The sequence below is a fragment of the Ambystoma mexicanum genome, chromosome 3q (genome assembly GCF_040938575.1).
Source record: "Ambystoma mexicanum isolate Mex_15411 chromosome 3q, UKY_AmexF1_1, whole genome shotgun sequence".
NCBI lineage: Eukaryota > Metazoa > Chordata > Amphibia > Caudata > Ambystomatidae > Ambystoma > Ambystoma mexicanum.
Window position 1 is genome coordinate 551,788,632 of NC_090926.1, and position 17,413 is coordinate 551,806,044.

The 17,413-nt window shown below is 47.3% G+C and overlaps 1 protein-coding gene across 2 annotated transcripts in view; it reads right to left on the reverse strand.

The window, feature by feature from the left end:
• Nucleotides 1–17,413, reverse strand: part of LCP2 (lymphocyte cytosolic protein 2) — a 1,016,893-nt gene that overhangs the window by 862,790 nt on the left and 136,690 nt on the right. The window lies entirely within an intron of this gene.

The window sequence follows — 17,413 nt, forward strand, 5'->3', positions numbered from 1 at the left end:
TTGACCTGTTAAAGGTGTACCCCATTACAACATTTAAGGGTTAAGCCCGAGAAGCGTAAAGGGCGAGAACTTCCCTTGCTGCCTGTTTGGCTGTTTGCTCACAGAGGACAGCTCTTTGGAATCCCTGCTACCTTCATTTGTTTATCTACTGCGCCTGCAACCGCGGCACTTTCGTCCCGTGTACAAAGACAGCTGATTACAAGTGACGCGTGTGAAGGACACACCCCTGCTCGACCACGCCCACTCTAGGAAGTAGGAACAAAAAGACTCCCCATCCGCCCTTGCGGCGTTAAGCCCGAGAAGCGTAAAGGGCGAGAACTTTCTTTGCTGCTTGTTTGGCTGTTTGCTGTGCCGCAGTCCCGCATCGCAATAAGACATCAATCACTCACGAATAGCGGTTGCAAGACAAAGGTAATTCAATTTATATTCACCTTCTTATTCCTCCCACGGACATTTGCCCTCTTCTGAACTTCCATAAGTGGAGTACATTAGTACGGGAAAACAGAAACACAGAAGTCTTTTGTTGTCATTAGAACACTGAGGACTGCGGGCTGTAGCCTTTGATTCTGTGTGACTAATTAATTAGTCACTTTTCATCATCGGCACTGAGGACTGCGGGCTGTAGCCTTTGACTCAGTGTGTGCCAAAATATAGGGCCTCATTACACGGATGGCGCTAAGGGATTACCGGCACCGGTCAGGGCACCGGTGCCGGTAATCCCTTAGCGCCATACTACGATGTCCCTCAGCTGGTCCTGTCCTTAACGTGTGGCCAGACGTTAAGGAAGGGACCCACTGAGGGACTTCAGGGCAAATAACAGTACCGCTAATAGCGGTACCGTTATTTGCTCCTTCCCCATTCCCATTGAGCCTATGGGGGCTCAAATGGGAATGGGGAATTACCGCCCCCCCAACCTTGGAATGGGGCGGTGATTCCCCCATTCACCAAGGCGGACTCGGTAAAATACCGGCGGCAACCATGGCGCTAACAGCGCCATGGTTACCGCCGTCCGTGTAATGAGGCCCATAGTCTTCAAACAACATCAGTACAACGGCTTGCGTACAGTACCTCAGATTCTACAAACAAGTGGGCTTCAAAGCTGTTTTTGGGGGGGGGGTTTTCACGTACAAGTCACATCCCTCTAAACTCGCTCAAGAAATCTGGAACTCTGACCTTTACAAAGCCCAAATACCTCTGCACAATGCTATAATCCAGTGTTGTGGTTCGATTATTTTGTGCCCTGATGCTTTTTAGTATGGAAGATCCCATCACAGTCAGCATGCTTAATGATTATAACAATGGTCCGCACACCAGGCAACGTGCAAAAATAGAACAAGAAAAGCCTTCTCAAATAACAAAGCCTGATCAGACGACTACTCTTCGGCTATCCCGACCTTGCAAGCACAAGACGATTTACCACCTGTGTTGCCACACTTAATCACTAGCAGTTTAAAGGAACCACAAACCCCACCCACTATATTACCTATAACTACACCAGCAATTATCGATCAAACACTACAAGGACACGTGCAACCCGCTAGCTTAACTTCACCCACAAGAACCATTCTGGAACAAACAAAAGATCGCATGGAAATGCTACACAAAAAGAACATTTCCTCGCATGATCAGAACACTAAAATTCATGAGAGTGAGTTGCCCACTTTTATTTTTCCACCAACCGCTGAGCAATCAAAATATGCTGACTCTGAAACCTCACAAGCTTTCCATACCACCCTCCCACCCTGGAATACAGAAGCTGACTCACAATTCACACCGGTGATATCACAGCGGGATAAAGCAGCCTTAGCTAAAAGACGGTGGCGATCGCTCTACGAAAGCAAACGTTTGTCACGTGATATAGTAAATTCACCTATAGCTCAACGAAATCCAAAGATAGCCCGTCTTTCCCTGGACATGATTGAGATTGTAGCACTCTTGGCAAACCAGGAAAAGCATAAAGCAGTCTTTGGCCATTCGAATTATGATACCTCATCGCCTTTGCCAACAACATGTAATCTAGATAGCCTCTGGAAATTTGTTCCATCTAACACAGAGGCTCCAAAGCAGAACACTACGCGCCATACTTCACCATTGACTCAAATTAATCCCTTTATTGAAACAAAAGAGATTAAACCTCAGACCTGTCTGAACAACGCATCCATGCAAGAAACAGGCAACATGCCGTCCATTCCAACAACTATGCAAGATCTTCAAAATATGCTAATAGCGGTGACATCCCAGACAATGATACCATTCCTAAAAATGCAAGAATCATGCGTAGATGCGAGTAAAGATCAAGCAACTCTAATAGCTCTCATTCACGCAAAACAAATCTTTATAGAAGCCTTTGTACATAAGATCCAGGATCGCTTGGACCATGAAGCCGAAATGACTCAAATATGGCAATCCTGGTTGTCAGATATCGCCAGAAAAGATCGTGCAGACAACACACAGCTCACTTCGGCTCTGATCACCATGATGTCATCCATGAATCGACCAAGCAATCCTCCACCAAATGAGTTGCTTCAACGGCCCCTACAAACCACGGATGACATGGCAACAAAGGGCAAAACCGCCGGACCTGCGGTGGATCTACCTCAAATTCAAGTAGATCCTAATCCACCAACCTCCAGTATACCGGCAAATGTTCAACCCCAAATTATGGAACACAATGCCAATTCAGGGGCAACTACTTATCCTATCTTCTTGTCCACTGCCCCGCATACTAAACCACAAAATAAACCAAAAACGAAAAAAAAAGGCAGACTGGATCGAGAGCTTTCCTCTGCAATCTGACGACACCTAAACCAGTGCCGCAAAAACCATTAATGAAAAACCTAATTGGGCCATCCATCGTCCCTATACAAACTGAAATTTCGGCAGAAACTAGAACCTTTTCACCTGAGGGAGAAAACATGCTGGAAGAAACCTCTGATGATGCACAAATGAACAATCTATTAAATTTATCACAACACCTAGACGCTGACCTAGACATCTCAGAAGAAGCTCAGATACAACCAAGTGAAGCATCACTCATCATTATGGATGAATACGAACAAACTAAATCCCACCAAGACTCTCAGATGAGTATAATATTTGAACATATCTCAACTACAACATTATGGATCGATGAAGTAGCCCAATCATGTATTGGTTCAGTTGTACCTCAGACGCAAAGTAGCCCTAAAAAAAAAAAAACATTAACCACTGTACTAAAACAGCCAATTTTCTTTAATCCAAGGAGACCTAAACCTTCTCGAGCTGTATTAATGAGACGTGTAGAAGCTGATACTCAAGAGCTGATAATGAATAGATCAAATGTTCTACATCTATTCAGCGCCATACCGCAATTACAGAATATAAGAACGCAAGAGATCCTCACAGTGGAATTTGTAGATGAACAGCATCTGGACCAAACTTACCTACTTCTTAACTCCACCAATGTAAAAGATCTGATCATGAAAGAAAAAAATAATTTAAACACACTGGGATTTGATATACAACAAGTTGAATCCAAAAAAGAAGCGCAGAAGGAATTAACCTTACGTACGAAAGGTTCTTCAAGGAAACAAGAATATCATATAGACAACAAACGAAGGAGTTCAGAAGATGTAAATTACAATACACAGGAATGGCAGATACAAAATACCCAGCAAACTGATCCTCAAACCATCCATAAATACCCAGATCACACTATGCATCACATACGGAGAGTAATGGAATGGTCGCAATTAACAACCTCAGAAAGTGCTGATTCCTCTTTCTAACCATTAATGCAAACCACTAGATCTGAACTTTCATTATGTTCCTGGAATACTCGAGGACATAGCCATCTCTTTCACGAACAGTCATACGATCTCTTGCAGTATGATATAATCGCATACAGGAATCATGGATCACAACACAAGCAATCTGTGACGGATACACAACCCTGATGGTTCCTGCAATAAAAAACAAAAGAGGACATCTATCTACAGGCCTCTTGACCCTTATTAAAATGTCAAGTTAATGACTCATTCAAAATAAATGACTGGATCCAAATCACGATACTCCAGTCAGTTAAAACAAAAACACCATTAACCCATGACATATGTGGAATCATCAATACCTATTGGAATCCAATGGCCATTACTGATGAGTTATATATTGACAAATGTTTTACCTGTATCGATGAAATCACCCTAAAATACCCAGGTATTCAACTAATAGTATGTGGAGATAAGATCTTAACATACATATTTATGATAGCGGAGGGACTGAATTAAAACAGAACAACATGTCCCCAAGAGCTTGACGATGGCAGAAAGAAACATCTATCAGGGGACACATTATAGTGCACTTTCTTGATACCCAAACTAATAAGCCAATGAATACATGGACATCTATACATCAAACCAAACTGCACTGAAGATAACACAGAAAAAAAACATAAAAACATAAAAACAAATCATAGTGATCATGCACCAATGATAATTACGTGGGAAATGCACAACCCTCAGAAATCCAAAATAAACTTACCAGAACTAGTTGTTAACTCGAATCAGACTAGATTGAGGATCTCTCAAAATGCCTTGGTGACATTGGCAAACTGAATTACTTCACCAGCAATGACAGACGACAAACGGTTAAATTATCCACAACTCTTGGTTCCTTTCAAGTTATCCAGAGCAACACATACTCACAATAAACACTGTCATATACATGTTTATTCGTCTATAATTGCAGAAAGAGAAAAAAACTGAGAAAAGACATTAAGAAATTGCAACAACTACATACAAGTATTATGACAAAATCAGAATATTAAAACAACAGTACAAAAATTGGATGAGATCAAACAGAGCACTTCAAGGCCAAAATGATGCAGAACAAATGCTGCATGCTCTTAAAAATCGCAACACCAGAGACCTGTGGAAACTATTGGCCCCACCAACAGGCAACCTACAAAAGATGACAACCGATGTTGACGAGCAAGGATGGACCTCACATTTTCGGAAGCTCTATAACATAAACTCTGATTTACACACTAAAGACCCTATACAACAACATACCTGCACTGTCTCATGGCAACGAGATGATCTAGAAAGAGCCATCATAAACTTGAACCCCTCACATGCTCTGGGACCGGACGGCCTCTCAAATGAATTTATCAAAGCCAATAAAACCTTATGGGCACATATTTCCTCCAATATCTATGAAACAATTAACAAAACCAAGACTATTCCACCTACTTGGAGACAGCAATTTTGATACCCATTTATAAAAAGGGAGTGTTACGCTCACATGGCTCCCACAGATGCGTAGATATGGACTGGAGTGCTGCGGTCTCCACCAATGTGACGTGTAGGGCCGAGATGACGGACTGGACTGGCCCACCTAGCTTCGTATGCTTGGCCCGTAGGAATACTCTTCTGCAAGTGGAGAAAGGGAATTAACCATCCGTGGAGTTGAGAGTAAATCCACACACCCGCTGTTCTCCCCACTGATCACCTTGGATGTTCCCTCTTATAGTCTCACCTGATGATGTGAAAAGATGAGCTCTCTGTCTTGCATTGAGCGCAGGGGCGCGTAGATAACCAGTTGCTTCACTGGCTCGAAGGAATTGGTGAGTTCCAGGACAATATTGACTCCGATATTCCCGGCAAGACGCCGTAAGTATGTAGTTTGTAAGAGTTCAAATGCCTGACTTTCACTCTTGTCCGATTCCTTGCATGTTGCAGCTTGACCCTACTGAAGAGTTCCTAGTGGCAACCAGTAATGTTCTGGTAAGGATTTGTATTATCCAACACAGTTCGATAAAATAATGTCCATATGTAACCTGTTGCTTTCTCCCTTTTTTTTTTTTTAATCTATTTTTATTTTGTTTTAAGTGAAAACAGTACAAACAAACTTGTGACATTATGTACAATAGGACAATTGACACTTAAGAAAACACAACACTGCACTTCCCCCTCCCCCCCAAGAGCTTATCGACAGGGTAGTTCTGTATCGACCTGGAGTGGCCGGGTGACTTCCTCCTCCGAGGCAGTAGGTTCTCCTCGTACCCCAAACAGACCAGTGACTAGCAACCTCCAGGCTTCTAGGTTGCCCACATCCTCCTCCCCGCGTTTACTGCATGCCTCTTGCCAGACCATGGTTTCAGCTTCCGCCCACTTTTGCAGATCCCTCCACCACATCTCTATCCTAGGTTTGTAGCATTGCTTCCAGTTCATGGCTATCCTCCTCTTAGCGAGTATATACGCTAGGTCTCCCAGTTTCCCCAGATGTCTGGTGTTCTTCGGTCTGGGGAACCCCCCTAGGAGGCAAGCCCAGGTCGTGTCAATGCTTATCGGGACCCCTTTGTCTGCTAACTTCTGTGACACCTCTCCCCAGAAGACTTCGATTACTGGGCAGGACCAGAACATATGCGTCATGTCCACGTCCTCCTCGTTACATTTCGGGCATGCCTGCCTGCCCGTGTTCGCAAACTTAGCTACCCTCTTGGGGGTCATATACGCTCTGTGCGTGACATATAGTTGGATTTGCTGTAATCCAGCATTTCTGGACACTTTTTTATGATATCCCAGAGCCCGTTCCCACATCCCATCAGTCATCTGAGCCCCCACCTCCATTTCCCATTCTAGTCTCAAGTCTATCAAGTCCTTTCCCACCCGGGACATCACCACCTCATACAATCTGGAGATCTCGTGTCCGCCCTCCGATATATCATAAATTGTATCAATCAGGGCGTCCGGATCCTCCGCTAACACCGTCTCAGGCCAAGAATTTCGGATAATCCGTACCAACCTGAGGTATGTAACGTATTGGCCCCCATGTAACCCAGTCTCTTCTTCTAGGTCTGCAAAATCCTTAATGGCCCCATCTTGCCATATATCTCCTAACGTGGCCAACCCAACTGATTCCCAGTACATTCTGATCGTTTTCCTAAGTTGACCATCCCCCGCAGTCAAGGCGACCAGTGGCACCTGCGGCGAACATGGATCCAGGCTTTCCAGTAGCCGACATGCCCTACGCCACATTTTCCACCCAAGTAACAGCATGCCAGGGCGAAGGTTTAAGTCTTCTCTAGGGACCCAGATGATCTCCTTCAAATAAAACGGGGTGCAATCTGTCCCAACCAACCTGGACTCGGGAGATTCCTCATCAGAGAGCCACTGTGTAACATATTGCAATTGGCTCGCTACATAATAGGCCTCAAAATGTGGTAATTTAATCCCTCCTTTATCGTAGAAGTTTTGCAGCTTCCACAGCGCCACTCGGTTGCGAGTGCCGTGCCATAGGAAGTCCCTGCACATACTGTCGAGTTTGGTAAAGAACTTCCTAGGTATTAAGTATGGTATGTTGTTGAAGAAATGCAGCAGTCTAGGCAGGACAACCATTTTAAGCAACGCCCCTCGCCCTATCATCGCCAGCGGAAGCTTTTCCCAAAATCGCATGGACGCACGGATTTTATCCACCGCAACCGCGGTATTGTGCAGATGTTCGTTTACCACAGTGTGATATATGTCTATTCCGAGGTATCGGAAGGACTCGGCTGCCCAAGGCACGGGCAATACCGGTAAGCGTTCCGTGGGGACCCTCGAGTAGTACCCTAGGGGGAACATGCTCGACTTGCCGGGATTAACCGCTATGCCGGACTATTTGGCATACTTCTGCATGACCTCCAAAACATACTGGAGGTTCTCTTCCGGATATTTTAGGTACAGCAGCAAGTCATCGGCATATAAGGATATTAAATGGCTCTCTCCTCCCACCTCGATGCCCACCAGGTCATATTGCTGTCTAAGATATACCGGTAAGGGTTCCAGGGCCAATATGTATAACATCGGGGACCAAGGACATCCCTGCCTAGTACCCCTACCTAGGCGCCACTTATCGGATATCACCGATCCCGTGCGCACCCTAGCCGTTGGCTGGCTATACAGCAGTCTCGCCCATCTGATATAGCCTGGCCCAAACCCGTATTCCCCCAGGACCGCAAACAGCCACGGCCACCTTACCGAATCAAATGCCTTAACTGCGTCTAAGGAGATCACTGCCATTTCCTCATCTCTTCTGTTCCCTTCTTCTATCACCCGGTGGAGCCGCCTATGATTATGGGTTATTTTCCTGCCAGGGACATAACCTGTCTGATCCGAGTGTATCAGTCTGCCGATGACCTTGCGCAGCCTGTCCGCCAAGACCGCTGTCAGGATCTTACTGTCTTGGTTCAACATCGACAGCGGTCTGTACGACCCACAGTGTTGTCTCGGCTTGTTAGGCTTGGGTAGCGGCACGATCAGCGCCTCTCTGAGCGTGTCCGGCAATCGGCCTCCCTCAAATGATTCGTTATACATCTCCAGCATGGGGGGGAGTATCTCTGCGCTATACGTTTTGTAGAACTCACTCGGGAGTCCATCAGTGCCCGGGGTCTTGCAAGTAGGCAGCCGTTTCACCACCTCTTCCAGTTCATCTAGCGTAATGGGACCATCTAACTCCTCCCTTTCCTCTGCACTAATCCTAGGCAGTTCCATATCTTCCAGTGTGTCCCTGATTTTATCCAGATTGTCTTCCCCTTTGTCCTCATACAGTACTTTATAATAATCTAAGAAAGCAGCGTTAACCTCTTCCTGACTGTGAGCCTCCTCCCCATTTTCCCTTTCTATCATCAAGATCGGGGCCCTGGGGGTTTCCCTCTTATAAAGCCATGCCAGTAGGCGACCAGTTTTGTCACCGCCTGCATGCTGCCTCTCTACGTATTTCCTGTAGTTGAGGTCACAAAGCCGCTCCCAAAGCTCCGAGCATCGTTGTTGTAATTCGAGTACTAGGTCTGTGTCCCCCCCCGCTCTGGTACATTCACGCTCCAATTCTTTCTCCACTTTCTCCAGCTCGGCTAGAACCCCCCCCCTGAAGGCCCTTTGATTTGGAAATAGCGTCGCCCCTCACTACCACCTTGAAGGCCTCCCAAAGTGTACCAGCCAAATCCACACTGCCCGTGTTCTCCTCATAGTACCTTATAATCGTCTCTCTAATATCTTCTCTAAAGACCGGGTCTCTGAGCGCCTCCGCCCGAAGGCGCCATGTTGGAATCCGCCCCCTGGGGCGGCCATATTGCCAGGCCATCACCAAGGGCGAATGGTCCGACAGGACCCTCGCTCTGTATTCAATCTGTGTAGTTGCTATCGCCTCTTCTGGCGTGGCAAAGAAGTAATCTAGTTTCGTATGCAACTGTTGAGGGGCCGAATAATGAGAGTACTGCAAGGCCGTGGGGTGTTTCAATCCCCAGACATCTTCTAGTCCAAAGTCGTCTAATAGTACCCGTAGAGCCCTAGCCGCTGGGGTGGGCCTGTCCACTTTACTGTCGGACCTATCTATCTTGGGGTCAAGAACACAGTTGAAGTCCCCCCCCAGATGATCGGTTCCTCTGCGCACGGGCCCAGGCGTGTACATAGAGTCCTGAAGTATACAGCAGTATTCTGATTGGGGGCATATGTATTAATAATACTCAGTCCTCTGTTCTCAATCAGTGCCCTCAGTATTACCAGCCTACCCTCCGTGTCTACCTCCTCTCGTACAATTCTGAGTGGGACACGCGGGGCCACCCAGATCAGCACACCTCTGGCATAGGCCGAGTACGGGGAGCCCACCACCGTGCCACCCCATTTTTTCTTTATAAGGTCTAGTTTATGTTGGGTCAGGTGCGTTTCTTGTAGCAGGGCAATGTCGATCTTCTGTCGTTTAAGATATAACATGACTTTATTTCTTTTCAGGTAATTATTGAGACCACGGACGTTCCAGGTGGCAATCTTGAGGTCACCCATGGCAATTATGTGTCTTCCCACCCCACTTACAGGAACCTCCAGCGGTTCTCATGACACAGAAGGCGTCCCACTGCAGCCACTCCGCGAATAAGCTCATTCCCAAACTAACCACACACACAACCAAACTCCAACTCCCTTTCCCCTCCCTCACCCGCCCTCGCCCCAACACCACACACCCCAACTGTTGCCCAGCTTCAACAACAGAGCTCAGGCACCCCCACATCTAGTTCCGCAATCACCAATCAGTGCACGGAGCCCAGTAGGGTGAGGTCGCCCTAATGGCCACCTAACCTGAGCAATTGTGGGGAAAGAGTATCGCTCCATGGGGCTCCCGTTCGATAATAATCCCAGTGTTTGTGACAAACAGTGCAACCAACTGACCTTCCATGCCAAAGGTTCCGAACCGACTATAATCAAGTCTCAGAGTCCATGAGTCGCGCCATCTTGCGACGCCATTTTACGCCTTCCGCAGCTCTTCCGAGTCCTTCTGGGGCCGGTCCGCCGATTCTTGAGGGCACCCCTGTGCGTCGAGCCACTCCATGGCGTCCTCTGGGGTCTCGAAAAATAAAGTTTTATGCGCCTGTATAACCTTCAGTTTTGCAGGGTAAAGCAACATATATTTATAACCTGCCTCCCTCAGCCTCCGTTTCACAGTCCCAAAGTTCATGCGGCTCCGCTGCACAGCTAGGGTGTAATCCGGATACGCCGTGATGTTTGCTGTTCCCCTCTTGATCGTGCCTCCTTTTCGAAAATGTTCCAATATTCTTTCACGATCACGATAGTTAAGAATTTTGGCAATGATGGGTCTGGGCGGGTTTCCGGGAGGCGGCCTCCTCGTTAGGGCTCTATGTGCTCTTTCCACTGCGAAGCCTTGGGATAAGGCCCCTCCGGATATCTCCTGCAGCAACATGGTCTCAACAAAGTCAGTAGGGTCACGGCCCTCCGTCCCCTCCGGTAGGCCCACAATGCGGATATTGTTGCGACGGGCTCGTCCTTCCGCCTCCTCCGCTCTACTTTCCAAGTTGCCCACCCTCTGGATTAGGGCGTGCAGTTTTGCCTTGTGGGTGGCACAGTCCGCCGTATTCGGGCCAACTTCTTTTTCCAGGGACTCTGTGCGCTCTGCCAGAACCCTAACGTCTTGTCTCAGTAGATTGACGTCCTCCTGGACCTCCCCAACTTTGAGGTCCAATGCCGTTTTTAATTCAGAGACAGCCAGTTCTAATTTCGACTCCCAGGCCGCTCTCAGGTCCGCAATTGCTGCCAGGATTTCTTGGTTAGAGCTCGAAGTCGTCGTGCCACCCACGGCCGGTGCATCCTTATTCTTGGTGGCGTCCGGGCCCGGGGACGTTTTGGTGAAGTCGTCCAGCGTGGGCTGTTTCGCCTTGGGTCGCACTGCCTTACTGGACATGGTTCTGAGGATGTGCAGGTCTGCTGAATGATGAGTGGGCGCACTGCACGCTGACCTGGTTAGGTCTTCCCGCAACTCTTTTCAATTCCGTCTCGGGCCTATGTCGGCCATTTTGAGTTGCCCTTTGTTCTCCGCGTCTCTCGACTTTTCTTCTCCGATCTTCGCCGTCGTAACTACTATGACCTCCAAATGTTCACAGTGCTTAGGTAGCACCTTCACACGCTGGCATGCATATCGTCGGTGTTCAATAAGCAGTCGTACCGCACTAATTTGCCCGGATCTGTTCAGGATCTCGGGAGCTCCGCTGGAACGCGTCCTCCTACATGGCTCTCGTAGCCACGCCCCGTTGCTTTCTCCCTTATTCAGGCGCTGAGAGAAAGTATGAAGTCTTGGGAAATAATGACTCCGGCGGTAAAATCAGGTAAGTCTTTTGTGGTGAGGAGGGTTCCCCTTGTTAGTCCCTTGTTTCACCTTGCTGTCCTTTTGTTTCACCTTAGGGGCTGGGGTTCGGCTAGGATGCAGTGGAAGCTGCGCCGACCCGTGAAGAAGAATAGTACCCCCGGTGGTAAAATCAGGTAAGTCTATGGGGGGTATTCCTCTGTGTATTCCCTTGGCTCACCTTGCTGTTCTTGTCTTCTCCTTAGGTGCTGGATTGCGGCGGTAACATGCAGGAGGATGCGGTGAAATATGAAGATGCTGCAAAGGCCAGTGAGTTCAGCGCGGCGCTGCAGCAGGCGAGGCGACGCGCATAAATAACTTCTTTCTTCCAGCTCGAAGGCGCGATGGATCAGGAATTCAGGTAAGTATCAAAGGTATTGCTCTTGTTCTAATCTTTTCTCCTTATTTCTCCCTTTTTCTAGAAGCTCCAAACTCGAGGCGGGCGTGGCAGATGACTGGATGCAGACTTGGAGGCACAGTGACCATTACGCTGCTGGATGCAGAATAACGCGAAGCGTGTGATGCTCTTCAGGCGTGGTTTAAATAGCCTCCAAAGTAGTCCCAGGTAAGTATTCCTCCCCAGCCCCACCCAAGTAAAAAAATAGTCCCTAGGTAAAATAGTCCCTTCCAAGGCTCGTTTGGCTTGGAGCTCTTGCAGCATGGTCTGCATCAGGTAAATTGCAGCATGGTCTGCATCAGGTAAGTTTTAATCTATGAGCCTGGCGCCTATGGCGCCAGGACTGACCCTCCATATGAGCCTGGTGCCATAGGCACAGGACTGCACCCAAATAGCCCCTAGCGGGTGTTGTTGGGCTTGCTTGGGGTAACTTGATGCCTGCTTCCAGGGTTGCTGGACTTGGTCTGGGTCCCTGGGGGTAGGCAACATGACAGCACTCCCCCCCAAGGCCCCTCCTAAAGTCATTCTTCCCTGTGGTTTTAGTTTGTCTGGGAAATTTCGGTGGAATTTTTTCACCAATCGGGGTGCATGAACATGGTCACTAGGTTCCCATGACCTTTCCTGTGGTCCGTAACCTTTCCAGTTGATTAAATAAAAAAGTTTGACTTTATCAGCTTAGAGTCCAGGATGTTCTTAACTTCAAATTCGGGTTCTCCGTCTACAAGGATGGGGTCTGGTGGCTTGGTTAGTCTTGTCCCTGGTTGTACTGGCTTCAAAAGTGACACATGAAAGAAGGGATGAATTTGCATATTAGCAGGTACGTCCAACTCGACAGCCACTGGGTTAATAATGGCCTTAAAAGAGTAAGGTCCCAAATATCTGGGTTTAAAGGTCTGTGTTCTCTTTAGAGGTATATGTTTTGTGGATAACCATATTTGGTCCCCTATTTGGTATTGTGGAGAATCACTTCTATGCCGATCAGCATCTTTCGTGTATTTTTCTTTCGCCTGTTTTAAATGTGTGGTTGCGCCCTTACAGGCTTGTGTAATCGTAGAGAGCACATGGTCCACTGCGGGCATTTCTAAGTCTTGGGGTGAGTCAAGGTCTGAGGTTCGAGGATGGTGCCCATATAAGGTATAAAAGGGGCGTTGTCCAGTTCCAGAGTGTACTGAATTATTGTATGCATATTCGGCGATTCAAAGAATGTCTTTCCAATTACTCTCCGTCTGATGTAAAATACAACGCAGGTATTGTTCGAGAGTCTGGTTGCTCTTCTCCGTTTCACCATCGGTCTGGGGGTGGTGACTGGTCGATAACCTCACATCGATTTGCACCAATTGACAGCATTTTTTCCAAAAATGTGAAATTAATTGACTGCCCCGGTCAGAGACCAACATGACGGAAATCCATGTATGCGATCAATGTTTTCAAGGAATTCTTTGGCCAGGATTGAGGCTGAAGGTAGTCCTTTTAAAGGAATAAAGTGGGCCATCTTGGAAAAAAGATCCACAATAACTAGAATGGTGTTAAACCCATTACAAGGAGGTAGATCGGTAATAAAGTCTAACGATAAGGTGTGCCATGGTGTAGGCGGCATGTCTAAAGGTTGTAAGAGTCCAGCTGGTTTTTTCTTTTGACTTTTGTTTTGGGTGCAAATGCCACAAGACATCACAAATGATTTAAATCCTTTCGCCAAGAGGGACACCAGAATTGTCTTTTAATTTTAGCTTCAGTTTTTGCAATACCTGGGTGCCCCTCCATTAGGGTATCATGATAACGGGAAATGTAGTTCCTTGTGTGGCAGAAATAGCCGCCCTTGGTAATAAGGCAGATCATTGGTGACAGAGTAGTCTGGGCCTTTCTTTACCCAGTCCTGCAGGGCTGTAGGATCAAAGAGTTGCTGGATCTTTACCTGAATGTCCTCTAGTGTCTGTAGAGTAGTCATGCCAATAATCCTTTGTTCGGAAATTATAGGTACTGGTTCTGGGTTCACTTCTGCCTCTCCCATCCCTATTCGGGATAAGGCGTCTGCTTTACCATTCTTACAATCTGGTCGATAGGTTATCACGAAATCGAACATGGCAAAGAACAATGCCCAGCGGAGTTGACGTGACGATTGGGCCTTGGCTGTTTTTAAAAACTGTAAGTTCCGGTGATCGGTGATCACAGTAATGGTATGCCTGGCACCAAGAAGATAGTGCCGCCAAGCCTTGAAGGCGGATTTAATGGCTAATAACACCTTGTCAGTAACCGCATAGTTTAACTCGGGTGCCGAGAACTTTCTGGACCAAAATGCTACTGGGTGAAGCTGGCCAGTTTCAGGGTCCTTTTGAGACAGGACAGCACCCATGGCTAGGCTGGATGCATCAGTTTCCACTATGTATGGAAGTTCAGGGCGCAGGTGCTTTAACACAGGTGCAGACGTGAATTTCGCTTTCAGCTCTTGGAAGGCATTTTCAGCTTCTTCAGTCCACATAAAGCGTTTATTTTTTTGCAAGAGTGCTGTGATGGGGTATACGACATGTGAAAAATCTGGGATGAATATGCGGTAGAAATTGGCAATGCCGAGCATGCTTTGTACTCCTTTAATTGAACTTGGTGATGGCCACTTAAGGATTGCGTCCGCCTTCGTGAGTCCATTTGGACTCCCTTTGGGGTCAGGATAAACCCAACAAATTCAACTTCTGTGGCATGAAAAACGCATTTTTCTAGTTTTGCATATGGTTTGTGCTGGCGCAATTTCTCAAGGACTGCTCGGACGTGCTTCACATGGTCAATTACTGAAGAGGAGTATACTAGAATATCATCGATATACATGACAACACAAACGTCAATGAGTTCACGAAGGACATCGTTCATGAAGTATTGGAAGGCTGCTGGTGCATTGCACAACCCAAAAGGCATCACCTTGTATTCGAATAACCCATACTTAGTGCGGAAAGCAGTCTTCCATTTGTCGCCCTCTTTTACACGTACCAGATGGTATGCCCCCGGAGATCTAATTTAGTGTACATACAAGCGTCCTTCACTTGGTCTAGTAGTTCAGGGATCAGAGGCAACGGGTATCGGTTCTTAACAGTTATCTGGTTCAATGCGTGGTAGTCTCTGCACGTTCTGAGGTCACCTTCCTTTTTGGGTACGAAGAACAAAGCTGAAGATGCAGGGGACTTGGATGGGCGAATAAAGCCATTGGCAAGGTACTGGTCTAAGTATTGTCGTAGGTGAAGGTTCTCAGGTTCCGTAAGGGCATAGATCCTGCTACAAGGGGGTTGTGCACCGGGTATGAGATCGATTTGACAATCGTACGATCTGTGAGGAGGTAAGGTGTTTGCCTGTTCCTTTTGGAAGAAATCCTGGAATTCTTGGGATTCTGGAGGTAGTTGCATGACTGCTGTGGTTACTGTGTCCAGGCCTGCGTTCTGATTTTTCTTTGGGTAACAGGTTTGTGCACAATCCGGGAAGGTTATTCTCTTCTCTCGCCAATCAATACAAGGATTATGTGTTTCCAACCAAGGTATCCCCAGTATTATTTGGAACTGTGGGGCTTTGATTAGATCAAACACAAAAGTCTCTCGATTCCCATCCTGACCCAATAGTGTCATCTCTGCGGTGGAGTGAGTTACAGGCCCAGAGGCAATTTAAGTTCCATCGACTGTGGTGATGACATCTGAGGTGGTTTTTCGGCAGAGAGGTAGATTCATCCTGGAAGCCAATTCATAGTCCACATAGTTTCCTATGGACCCGCTATCAATGTATGCCCTTACTGCGTGCATACGTGATGGCTGCCCTGGATCTACGAGGACCATTGGTATGATTAAATGCGAGGTCTGAGTATCCTTCTTCAAGCTCGGCAAGTGGACCTCTACGCTTGTCGGGCCTGGTCGTTTCCCGAGTCTGACTCCAAATGGCTTTTATCAGCAGCTCCTACCACCTTCTTGGGTGGTTTTACAGGGCAATCCCGTAGAAAATGTCCAGAAGTTCCACAATATAGACACAATTGCATTTGCCGTCTCCTTTCTCTTTCCTTCTGGGTTAGGGGTCCTTTAACCCCTCAGATTTGCATGGGTTCTGAAGCATCTGCTCCTTTGGGGTTAGCGTGGGTTTTGACCAACACCCGATTCTCAAACTTGGCTCGATCAGCCTTTCTGTTCTGAAGTCTGTGATCTAACTGGACCATTAAGTCTATATATTCAGCGCAGTCTTGAGGTGGGTTCACGACTTGAGCCAAGACATCCTTGAGTTCTCCTCGAAGCCCTTGATGAAATAACGTGATTCGTTTTACCTCAGGCCATCCAGTTTCCACTATTAACCTATTAAAGGTCACGATGTAGGATAGAAGGTCCTGGTTACCCTGTCGTAGGGACAAAAGTTCATTATCCAGGGCCTGTCCTTGGGAGTGCCGGGCAAATAGTCTTTCCATGCTAGGTTGAAAGCCCTGAAAATCCAGAAGAATTGGGTCATCCTGAGTAACTAGTGGAATTGACCAATCAGCTGCATTGCTGCTGAGATATGACAATACAAAGGCTACCTTGGCTTGATCGTTTGGGAAGGCTCCAGGTCTGCATAAAAAGTGCAAGCGGCATTGGTTCATAAACACAGCAAACCTTTTGGGATCTCCGGCAAAGCGTTCGGGTGGGGCTAATGGAATATATCCTGGTAGGTTTATTTGCACAGGGTTACTCGATAACACAGGAGCTGGATGTCCTCCGGAACCAGGTAGGGGTGCTTGTCCAGCCTGGCTTTGCAATAGTTGCCTAGCAAGATCATCAGTTCGCTCCTTTGACAAAATCAGTTCTCTCTTAAGAGCATTGGTTTCTTGACGGGCGGAATCCACTTCAACCCTCAGTTCCCCTAGTAATTGGGCCAATTGGTCAGTCTCTGAGGTATCCATAACGCCCGGGTGGGAATTTGTGGGTTGGCTTCGCGTTCTGTTACGCTCACCTGGCTCCCACAGAGGCGTTGATCTGGACTGGACTGCTGCGGTCTCCGCCAATGTGACGTGTAGGGCCGAGATGACGGACTGGACTGGCCCACCTAGCTTTGTTTGCTTGGCCCGTAGGAATATCCTTCTGCAAGTGGAGAAAGGGAATTAACCACCCGTGGAGTTGAGCGTAAATCCCCCCACCCCGCTGTTCTCTCCACTGATCACCTTGGATGTTCCCTCTTATAGTCTCACCTGATGATTTGAAAAGATGAGCTCTCCATCCTGCATTGAGCGCAGGGGCGTGTAGATAACCAGTTGCTTCACTGGCTCGAAGGAATTGGTGAGTTCCAGGACAATATTGACTCCGATATTCCCGGCAAGACGCCGTAAGTATGTAGTTCGTAAGAGTTCAAATGCCTGACTTTCACTCTTGTCCGATTCCTTGCAGG